Source organism: Amblyomma mixtum, chromosome 3 (genome assembly GCF_055824585.1).
Source record: "Amblyomma mixtum isolate Tamu chromosome 3, ASM5582458v1, whole genome shotgun sequence".
NCBI classification, from domain to species: Eukaryota; Metazoa; Arthropoda; class Arachnida; order Ixodida; family Ixodidae; genus Amblyomma; species Amblyomma mixtum.
Genome location: NC_143014.1, coordinates 170,624,790 through 170,636,793, shown reverse-complemented (window position 1 = coordinate 170,636,793; position 12,004 = coordinate 170,624,790). Strand labels below are relative to the sequence as shown.

General features: G+C 44.2%; 1 protein-coding gene across 2 annotated transcripts in view; it reads right to left on the bottom strand.

Annotated features, from left to right (window-relative positions):
- The window catches only part of Ac76E (adenylate cyclase type 2 Ac76E), a 508,349-nt gene that overhangs the window by 372,845 nt on the left and 123,500 nt on the right, over positions 1 to 12,004 (bottom strand). The window contains exon 2 of one of the 2 annotated variants that reach the window (XM_089581917.1): positions 9,680 to 9,757. The exons of the other annotated variant lie outside the window; for it this stretch is intronic. The gene's annotated coding sequence lies outside the window, so the exon portion shown is untranslated. The remainder of the gene's footprint in view (positions 1 to 9,679; positions 9,758 to 12,004) is intronic. 2 annotated transcript variants of the gene reach the window in all.

The following is a 12,004-nucleotide window of genomic DNA, read 5'->3' as shown; positions in this document are numbered from 1 at the left end:
CGTTCTTCTGGGCAAGCGCCGTACATTGCGAGAGGGGTTTTCAGTGGGTGCCACATGATGGCGCTTCTACTACACGCCAAGTACGGAGGAAATTTGCCGGAAACTGAGGAAATTTGGTACTCGCTTGATTGCGACATCTGTAATTAACATGCTCATAATTACTCATGTAGGCCTACACACATATCTCGAAGATACGTTTTTAAGAACTGTGCATTCACTAGACACGCCTTAATTCAGCTTCAAACGTCGAAGTTTCGTGGCAGAATGAAAGAAAAAAAAAAGAAGTTTCATGGCAGATCGGAGAGTACTCGTCTCGCACGCCGGCGTCCCGGGTTCGATTCCCACCTAGAACCTAATTTTCTTTCCTTATTCTTTTCTTTTCTTATGATTGGAAGTCCGAGCGGCGCCAAGGTTGCCATTGAACTGGTTTCCTTGGTAACGGCGCATGAACAGTAGTGGCCTTTGACGGGCACCGCGAAATGCGTGTAGCTTTCGCTAGAAAAGACAAGTTCAGATTCCTCTTTCGTGCACCTTTAAAGCCGCGGTATATCTCAGTGAACACTGACGGCGGATCGAACAGACGTGAAATGTACAACTGAAAATGGACAGGTTATAGATTACGGCACCAGGTTTCCTTTACATGGTAAAGAGCATTTGGTAGTTAGCATACATCACCGACTCTTTCTAACATGCTTACCGCTTGCTGAGCAACATAATGACTGGCTTGTGTTCGGCCATTCATCAAATGAATAGGGTTATGCTTGCGTCCACTACTTTGGATATATTCACCGCTCGCGAGAAACTATTCCCGATAATGTGTGCGATGTAATCGCCGCATAAAGTTCAGCAGTGCCTCCGGATGCGCAGCTCGGATTAGGCTTCGGTCCCAGTGCTTTTCTTTGGTGTTTTTAATTTTTCTTACGTAAAATACTATAACGATTCAGTTCCCGCCTAGCAGGCTCCTAGCAGGCAGGATAGCAGGCTCTAATGGATATAATGCTGTATTCAACTGTAAATATTTACGAAACAGCCGGACGTGTTATTTAATTTAGTTGAAATTCAGCTACACGTTTCAAAATAGGCTACATAAAAGATGAAACATTCGGCCACGTATTTGTTTATAGAATACAGAAACAAATAAAATCCTCTCTCTTGGCTCCATCAACATTGGAGTGAAGTACTCGAGCGACATAGTGCGTGCCCTTTTGGTCGTGTTTAATTCCCTATGTTGACTTACCCTTCGGCCGTTACTGTTCGCTAAGCGAATTTGACCAAGCGGATGTGGGCACGCAGCTTCCATCACAATAAATACGTCCTGAGACTAGTCCCCCGTGCTTTTATAACGGCGCTCCAAATGACGTCACATAGCGCCAGAGGACGGGAAGTAGCAGCAACCAAAGTAAAGGTGCTGTTGGCGAAATGCCTTTAAACTTGCCTAAAAGCAGCAAGTGTGGTCTAGAAACTCTGAATTCCCGTTACTGGAAGCAAATGGACGATATATAAAATCGCCCGCAAGTGTTTTCTTCGAGGTTCACACAAAATCGATAAGAGCAGACGTCTTCCGTTTTTCAAATATCCATGGGTGTGGACTATACACAAAAACAGAACTGAAGGCATATATAAACCAAACTAGACACCTTTGATCGCTTTCATCTCTGTTAACAGTACCAATACCATAAAAACAGCAGATATGACGGTGCGCCTCATTGAGTGAAAAACAAAAAAACTTACCTTGGTCTTGCTATCTGCAAATAGAAACGGGTGAGCTTACTCAACCAGATTTTGCATATTGAAAATGGACTCGCCAGAACAAATTTCAGAGAATTCTTATTTCAATATAGGCATTATACATCTCCAAATAAAAAAGAAAAGAAAACTGTTTTGCCTTTGCCAAAGCTTGAAACTCAAGGAGCGTATGGCGAAACACATACGCTCCTTGAATATTACCGAAGGTGTTGGCAGACAAAAGCGTAGCCGAAGTCAATTTCCCTTCAACTTGTTCAAGGCGCAATATTTCGATATTCGTGTCACTATGCCCTGCATGCGTCAACATTTCTCTGAGTTGATGGTCATTGACGATGTACGAGATTGGTTCCTTCGCTTTCAAAAGTCTGCGACAGTATGAGAGCCAGATAATCATCTGCCAAGTTTGCCTTGCGACTAGCAGCTCGTGTGCCTTAAAAATCAGCTATAAATATAATCGCAGCGAGTTTTTAATCAATCATATGGTAGTATGCCCGGCATATATCCGCTTCGCCCACTGCGATGACAAATGGGCAAGGAAAACCTAGTTTACTTTTATTCCCTCCAGCACGTGCCAGTCACTTAAAAGACGTGAACATAAATGGTATCTTCATTGAGACATTGACAACTTTGTTTCGCATTACCTGCGTTTTTTTTTTCATCGTCCCCTTTCTCATAATCCATTTGCGCGCTGATTTCAGAGGAATGGTCAAGCTTGAATTCTTCAACCTGCAGTTCTAGCTATATCACTTAACCTCAACAACTTTCACGGAAAGAGTAAGGACGCCGTCGTGTTGATTGCGCTTCGCAGAAGAACAAAATAAGTAACTGTGAGGGCGTAGAAAGAGGAAGTAATTAAACTGCGAAATTATCTGTGCAGGTGGGCAGCCAAGATCTCTCTCGCTAAGGTTCCAAAAAGTTCCTATCGCACCTTGGATCTAGTAAAGTATGCCAGTAGTGCGGTGGGATTTTCTGTTCCATAAAACATGATACCAGAAATTGAGGCGATTTTTATTGTATACATAAGCGTCAGGTCTCAGTTAAGCAAGAACAAGCGCAAAAAAATCCGCTGCGCATCTATGGCTGTAATCCTGGAAGCCTCCCGTTCTGCGCTGGAGCACTGAAAAGAAAAGAAACTTTGCCACGCTCGTTTTGGAGTATAAGAGAGAAGTAAACTCCTGGAATAAAGTTAATCATTTAAAAGTTTTAAGCCATACTGTGCGCGTTATATCGAGGCAGTTGCGTTTTGGCTTCTTGTTTTCAAGCCATTTTTGAACTTTCTTCGTTCACTTTCGATAAATAAAATAAACTTTACTCAAACCGAGTTAGCTTCTTCAGTGCGCTTTGCAAAGGAGAGAAAGGTCAAAAACTGCGGAAACACTGAATGCACTTACGAAAATTGGCAAACTCGTTAATACAAGCTTTCCGTGGCAGCAGGTTAGCCAACCTCATGAAGGTAACATATCGCAAGGATTATTAAGCGACCTACAGTATGGCAAGCTTCCGTGCGTTTCTAGCTTCCCTGTTCTTTATTTTAAGTAGATATCCCGTCAAGCCCAGGCGCCAATCTTAATCAAAACGCCAGCACCAAAGGCCGCGGAAGCCCCTACTTTCTGCCGTCAGCTTTTTTGTTCTTATGCGTGCGGCTGCAGGCAGAAACAAAAAAAAAAGTGCCGTGCGGCACTCTACCAGCGATTGCGCAACCTACAATCTTGCACACACGAAGGAGTCTTGGCCGCAAGGGGAGTAGGAGGATTACTACGGGCGAATAGCTCTGCCTTATAAAGAAACAAAGAGAAACTTGCCACTTTCGCGTATTAACTTGCAGCCCACGTAACCAGCTCGCCTCTGCGCGGAGGCCTCTGGGGGCCCGCCTTTATTAGCGTTATAGGGACCCGTTGCTGCGTCTCAGTGGCTGATTTATCCTTGCAGCTCTCGCGAATATCGCGCGATGCAGAGTTGCTGATGCGTTCGCTAATAAATTAGTGTAAAAACTCTAGATGCATACACCGGAAGGCCCAAAGATTGAATAACTCTGATTAAATTCTCAAATATTGTTGGCGCCTCAGCATGTGTCAGAGGGCAGAGCTGCCCATTAGCTATTTTCGTTTGAAATACGACAAGACTGTTATCAACCTCGATAGATGCTGCTGTTGTTAGCATATAGCAATAAACTTGAGTAAGAAGACCTGCATCTTGATTTCGTTCTTAATGGCTCGGCACCGTAGGGCTGAGTGCAAAGTGTAATCTTTGTATTCTCTCCATATCATAGTACAAAACAGCGCTTCACTCTCAAAAAACGCCAAAAAGAACTTGTATTGCATGTTAACGCAACACAAAAATCCAATTACTTGAATTTAAGTTGAGTTACGCATGTCTCAGCATCTCGCATCGTCTTGATTGTTCTCGCGCTTTCACTGTAAGAAAAAAAATCGCTCATTGCACCTTACAAAATTCACTTTCATGTAATTGCGAAAAAAGCATTACAATAATTTATGTCCCAATAGTGATTTGTTCACAATGTTGATAATGTCATTTCGAAACTAGCTTCCTTGCAAAACAAGTGCAGTGTTTAGATGGTAACTGTAAAAATGCCGGAAGTAAGTAAAAAACGGAAATTTGATTCCAGAAAAGCTGCCGACATATACCAGATGCACGACGCATTTTGTCTGCCAGCCTTAACCGGTAGCAATAATACCGCATAGAGAAGATATTTTGCAGCAATACTGGCAAACGAAAACTTCTAGGGAAACCGGGAAATACTGGTCTTGTCCAATAAATGCATCGTCCTCAATAAATAATAGCGCGCAACCAAAAAAAAAGTAAAGTAGATTCTTTACTCTTTGCAAAGATGTTTGTGGCGCGCATGTAGACCTGCACTTGTTAAAGTTTGTCGAGCACAACGTTTGACAACGCGTGTAAACGCATGCACGTTACAGCCTCTCGAAGCTCAAGGCGGGTCGCAAAGCGTCGATGGCATGCTGAATCTCTCTAATCTCTAGTGTCAACATTTTAACCTGAATGACGTTCCTGATCATCATAGCTCCTCGTGGAGCAAGGTCTCCTGCGGCCAAGTAGAGTGCCGATGCCTGAAATGCGTAATCTGCCTATAGGTGTCAATCTCCAAGGCCTCTCTGGAGACAGCCAAAGACGATCAAACATGCACACCAGCGAACGAGGCTCAAGATGACGGCTGATATCCTCCTGTTTATATCGCTCAAAAACCGCATCCTGGAAAAAAAAAAACGTTTTCTTCGTGCCGAAATCAGAAAAGTACACCAAACGGTTTGGTCGGAGCTATTGAATTGTTTTTTATCAGCCACAAAATCAGATCCAGCCTGATCCATCGAGATTTCACATTAGTTTGGACACAATGTACAGTGGCCATCAACCCTGTGAAGAGCGCTCGAACCACCTGACGTTGCACAGCGAACAAAGCGACACCTGACAGCAGTTCCCTGACGTTACAGATAAAACTCGTGCTTTCCCAAGAGGCCTTCAAGCCAGATGTCACGAGCAGCTTAGCTCTTTCGGAAAATTGTACGGTAATATCGGAAAATTGTACGGTGCTATTCTGGGAATATTGAAGGTGACCGTCCATTCTTCCGATGTGTAGCAAAATTTTTCTTTTAAAGTTTTCCCATCGCTCGCATCGAGCAGTTCAGACTACCATAGAAAACCAAAAGGGAACGCTTTTGATGGTAGCAAAAACGAGTCAATAGCAATAACTGCAAGCCTGTCGATGGGAAATCTGCGCATATATTGATTGTTAGAGTGAAATCTTACAATGCATGAAAAAATTGCGTTCATTAACTCTTTCCCGTTAAAAAATGCTTTGTCCGGAATTCTTCGTATGGGGTATTAAAACAGCATTATTACACGTTTACACCTCGCCTGTTAATGCCGTAATGAGAGCATCGCTAACTCGGCCTTCCCTGCGACGCATTTCTGCCTTGATGAGCCAGCCAAACACAACGGCATCATCATTTCAGGCAACATCCAAAGTGCGTGCAACAAATCGATAAACACCCTACACACGCGGCATCTTGATTAAAGTTCCGACTGCATCGCTAATCGACTCGAAGGCGTCACGAAAAAAATAACCCAGTCGAAAAGAAGACAAACAAACGTGTTAGGGAAAGGAATCAAAGATTTCATAAGTCAGCGGTGGGAGGAAGATAATTACTCCACAGTCACCGCTTAGCGAGGCATAACTTCTGTCTTCCGCACAGCATTCTTGGTCATGTCTCAAGACGTTCGTCTCGGGTAATCATCAACGAACACAAAGCTCTCCCTTTAATTTGCACCCCGAGCTTATACAGACAGTTAAACGAAGCATAACATATTAAAAAGGCGTTTACGAATGACGTGTTGTCCCAGGAAAAAAAATAAATGAAGAAGAAAGAGCAGCGCAAAAGTGAAGAACAGGTTGTGTCGTTGTTTTTGTTCCGTAGAGGAAAAAGACCGAAATAAGCATTAACAAAATCATTCATATTTTCTCCGCCTCTCCGAGAACAAGCCTTCTGAGCCGTTGTCTTTTAATCTCCTTCACGTATGAAAACTTTAATCCCGCATAAAACCACGATTCCCTTCTTCATTGTTCCCTTCTTTTGTTGCTGTCCCCAATTCATTTTTTTTTAATGCTGGGAAGGAGTTCCAGCTCTCTCTTAACAACATTCGCTCACAATGCGTTACTAGTGCCTGCTTATAAGATGCCCCATTCTGGTGTTTATTCCGGCTGCGCTGCTTCCTTGTGCTCCTTCCACATTCGTGAGCATCACTCATGAACAATGTAATCTGGTTCGTCATTTTCGACTTTATTTCTTGCCAATCCTGCGCAGATGGTTCTTTCTTGCCTCCTTCTGGATGTTAGAAAGCTGCCAGCACAAATTCTAATCATTCGCAATTTTTTCTCGCAGTCCAAAGCTGATATAAGGACAGGGCTCCGCCTTCTAATAATTCCGAACATGCGTGCGTTTATGCGCAGAAGTCTAGCAAGAATCCCCGTTTCCAGCATGTACAGGCACTAACAGAAAAATATAGGCATAATACACTCCGCGTAGATCTTGAACCTAGACGTAGCAGGGTTTAAGGACATGCTGGTCCAATTAGTGAAGGTTAAACTCAAATGGAAAAATGGCAGGCATCTAATGTATACAGAAGCGTTTTTATTTCTTCCTAAATAATTGTTGCTTCAAATTTTCTAAATGTTAACCACCTCGAAGAACGTGAAGAGCAATAATTAGAAAGACGTACAGCGTTATTAAAAACTTCAAGCTGAGCCCTTTCTGAAAGGCACGGTTGGTCATTCATTCCTGTGTGTGTGTGTGTGTGTGTGTGTGTGTGTGTGTGTGTGTGTGTGTGTGTGTGTGTGTGTGTGTGTGTGTGTGTGTGCGTGTGTGAGTGCGTGCGTGTGTGTGTGTGTGTGTGTGTGTGCGTGCGTGCGTGCGTGCTTGTGAGTGTGCGTGCGTGCGTGTGTGCGTGTGCGTGCGTGCGTGCGTGTGCATGTGTTCACAGGTCTCCCTAACCCTTTTGAGGGACCTTCTTCTGTAGAGTACTTTCTAGATTGATACACACAATTAGGATAATAGAAATTTTATTTAAATTGATTAGTTTTACACTGCATCCCGCATCGTCGTATTCGTTTTTGTTGTATGCTTTTGTGTTGCATTACATTGGATTCAATCTATGCATTTGCGCAATATAATATTATTGCATTTATTAATGCATCATATGCCTCGTGTATGGTCCATTACTTGAGGGTTCGGGTGAACATTCTGATAATGAAATGTTCGAGAGCCGCCTTCAGATGAGGTGTATCGGAGTAGTGTAAACTACCAGCGTCAGAAAAATCCTGAAAGTTTTGTAGCGAAAGCTACACTACGCTAGCTGAAGCGCATTTCGCGGTGCCTGCCAAAGGCCACTACTGCGCATGCGCCGTTACCATGGCGACCAGTACCATGGCAACCATGGCGCCACAACCGCTGCGCTGCACTGCGCATGCACACAGTCGCGCCGCGCAGCTGCTGGGATACAAGCCGGAAGCGATGCGCTCCCTCCTCAGACGTGCACCATGGAAGAAGAAGGAGAGCGGCCCTGCTCGTCACGGCAGCAGTACAGGCTGCGTGACATTGAGTCTTCCGATCCAGAGGGCGTCGCATGGTACAACATGAAAACGAGGCGAGAAAGGCAAAGCGACCAGCCCAGACGCCCGAAGAACTAGAGGAACGCCTCGCGAAGAGACGCCGCCAAGCTGCTGAACGACGGCGTGTCGCTACCGAAATTTCAGTAGACGAAACACGCAGCAGAGAACCGCAGTTGACTTTTTTACATATTTAAGTTAGCTTTTGGGAAACTGAGAAAATGACAGATGTTTCCTGCTTCACAGTAATCTTTCTGAGCCTATGTGATACCCGTGTAGATGTAGGATTCCACAACACGCTCGTCCTTTTCTGTCTTCGCCATCAGTTTTTCCACCGGCTTGGTTAATTTCTTCAACATATTCCGCTCCGGTGCCGCCTCTCTGTGCTGTTGCAGTTTCTCGGAGCTTCTCGGTGTCTAGGCACGAGTTACCAACGCCAACTGCTACGTGACAATATTTTAAATATTTGAACCAGTTAGGTTATCAGGAAAACCGCTTGCAACAAGCCATGTAGGTCTGCAGCTATGCACCGCCTCATGGTCGCATGATTTTGCAACACGGTGACAAAGGCATGATTGTGCGACACTTCTTTTAAGAAGCTTTGACTGATACGTGTCATAGCACAATATTGAGTTCTTGCCTTTTTTTTTTCTGTACAACCAGCCGGTATGGCCAGGCATACGTATCTCGATATCAAGTATTTTTTTTCGGCATTTCACGCATGAATTACATCTCTTTAAACACATTTCTGAAACATTAAAACACTAAGTCAACATCAATGGCCCTGAACGTTCCGAACGAGCAGCCCGGAAGGAAATCGTCAGCGTATCGAAAGCGTGCAGAAATCCCAAGGCCCTCCAGCTCAGTAATTACTTTTCTCTCTTAAAATGCTCTCATTATAGGTGCTGGTAGAAAAATGATGCCAAGAGGAGTTCTTGAATATGGCCCACAGTCAGAAATTTTGATTAATTCGCAGTCTAACAATTTAATTTATTTATCTCGACTGACTTTCCTGATAAGTATACAAGAAAAACTTCTCAGTCATTCAGGTGACAGCCAACACTGCCGCTTAAGTTGTATTTTGGCAAACTTGGTTAAAGCCACGTGAAACATCTCGTATAGTATATGCAGTGTGACTGACTCTCGTGACAGCGTGGTGTCTATTAAACGGTCCATTACGAATTCTTTTAACGTTTAGAATGTTCATTTTCATGCCTACCTATTACCGTTTCTTGAACAGTCCCTCGTTCGATTGATAGGTCTCATCAGTTACATTTCTGTACACCAGCTTCACCACTGAATGTTACCAAAAAAGCACCCGGTAGTAGCAGAACAGCTGCTGACAGCCTTTTTCATGTCGCAGTATTTCACAAAATTAAAATCCTCAATGCCCGTTGCACAAAGAGCAACAGTGCTACATGCTCTGGACAGCGTTTCCGCCAAGAGTATCAAACGCATGATAGTGTGCCGGTAACGCAGGATATCGAAATAACAGATCACAGGTTATAAAAACTAACAGATAACACCGTTCTTTGAGCAATACTATTGCGGTTTAAGGTGGCATAAATCGATATTTCTATTCTTCTAAGAGCTGTAGGAAACTACTTCTTGCTGGGCGCAGGATAGCACAGGTTATGTTGAGCAATGGTTATAAAGGTATGCACCTCCCGAAAAACAGTGCAGGTATTTCTGAATCACCCTTGAGTATGAGGAAACTATGGTGAACCATAACCAAGTGGCTCGCACTGCAGGGGAAGACTAGCAAATGCACGGTGAATAAGCGAATGTCCATACCTCACAGCTTGGAACAGTGGGTAGCCAACCTCGGCAAACAAAAGATCGGCGTGCCGCTTTTTGAGAAACTGCACTGACCTGCAAAACAAAGACGAGGAAACGCTATGAGCGATCCAGCAAACAGGCTTTCCCACACAACTGGGACGCTCGAGCAAGCCCTCAAAGAAGGAGCAAAACTGGGACTGGAGCGGTAGACGGTGAAGAGGTGGAAAGAACGAAAACACGCACAGTCCCTTTGCCTTGTGCTCGCTTGAAGGACGAACCGCGAAAGATTAATGACGGCGTTCCGGTTATTTTGGAAAGTACCAATTGCTAAATTTTTCACAATGTCTATTGGTGACCTAATAAATACGCGCAACGAAATGGGAGAAGAGGGTTGGGATGAGGTAATGACATACTCGTCACTTGAGACAGGTCGGCATTGAACTGTGAAGCAGTAGATTTGTTCCTGTGGCATATTCCGGTTGGACAATGACTGCTTGTATCCGAGCCCAGGAAGTGTTAAGGAAGACGTCACAGGTTCGCTTTATTCTCATACATGTGCGACAGGTTCCGAAGGAGGTGAGGTAACGGACAAATTCCCGCTCTTAGAGAGCGTCCGCACAAAAATTGTTGGAAATCGTTTGTGACCTTGCTAAAACGGGAGCTCTCGCACACCTCCACTGATTTCTGCGTTAATTCGCTGCATAATAGATAGGTCGAAAATGAACGATCAGACGTTCACTGCATCCTTAACCATCGCTACGACGCGAAATGATATGCCAGGGCTGACGGCAGGAAAGAGTGGCAAAAACAAGTTAACCGACAATCCTACGCTGCCGATGTGTGTAAATTGCCCATTGCCCAAAAGTAATACTCTTATAATAATTTGCGATGCTATCTATGCGTTCTTTTCTCTGTTCAGCGTGACTTAAGCTCTGCAATGCTTCATTCGCGAAATTGAGCCGTTCTGAGCCCAAGCGCTTCTTAGAGCTAAGGCATGCCTGTATACCCGCTCTTAGTGAGTGCAAAGTTTAAGTCCTCTCTTAACTTGACAGATAGTTCTGCACAACATCCTGATAAACGCAAGGGCACTCGGAAGTACGTCGTACCCTTCAGAGGAAATAAGGGATTGTGGAAATGGAAAGCACTTCCGGGAGCACAAAGTTTAGCGCTCCAAGCACTATAAACTCGGAAGACATACAACGTAGTTGGCAGGAATATTTTACGTTGACGCTGAAGAAAAAATGAAGCCGTGAAACAAGGCGCGCAGAATGCTATAATGCGGGCAATCATAACAGCTTTAGAAAGGCATATGTCTTCCTTAACGCTGCGAATTCTAAAGACCCTGTTTACTGCAAGCGCATTCTCAAGAAAAGCAGCAAACTGGAGCGAATCTGTTTTAATTCCTTCTTATAAGATTTTATTTGGAGGGTACAGGAGTGCTAATGGGTGGTATGGACGGGTTCTCTTTGCTCAATTCCCTCAGGCAGCTCTGACAGCGCCCAATTCTAATAAACAAGTTAGCTAGGTATAAGTTTATAAAATAGTCAGGCTATACTCTTTCACGATGATTTTTCACTATACTTAACAGATATCAATATACGCAAGCTGGCTTTATTTATCCACGCAAGCAGTGACCAACTTATTATTTGTCGTTTTACCGGACTGTCGGTACCAAAATTGGACACCTTATGTTACTCTCAAATTATCAATTTACTTCATTTAAAAACGCGACTAACCGAGTAAAAAGCAAAGTAGGCGATGTCGCTTCAGGGACAAAGAAATGTGGGGATGGTAACAATAAACAGTCGGCACTACTGCGGAGAAAAAAAAATGTGAAAGCGTACAAAGAATCTATACACAAAGTAAGCAAGAAAGAAAGATAAAATGAGATAATAGGGAAGAGGAAGGCAGCAAGGCAAGAAGATACGCGGCAGTTCGGAGTGGTCTTTAGCTGGCAGAAACCCGAGATAGCTGTGTAGCATGCATGACGGACGACTGACGCCCAGCGCGGGATGAGGCCAAACTCTCTGGTTACACAGAGGGCTGATTCCGACACCCGCCCCGACTGTTCCTCTCTATGTGGAGCCGATGTTTGCGCGTGAAGAGACTACTGCAGTCATCGTCATACAAAAAGAGACTGGGCAGGATGCGGCCATATCGTTGTTAGCTTTTCCATCTTTTGAACCTTAGGAAGACTGTTCCCGAGGTTTCCACGCACTGCCGTACTCAAAACCGTCTAGTGAAAAAATACAGCGAATTTTGCAGTGGCTTCCGGAGGCGAGAAAGGCAGGTGCATGCGCGTTCTCTAAAATTTGACGTAGCGCGCTGAAATTATCGCGC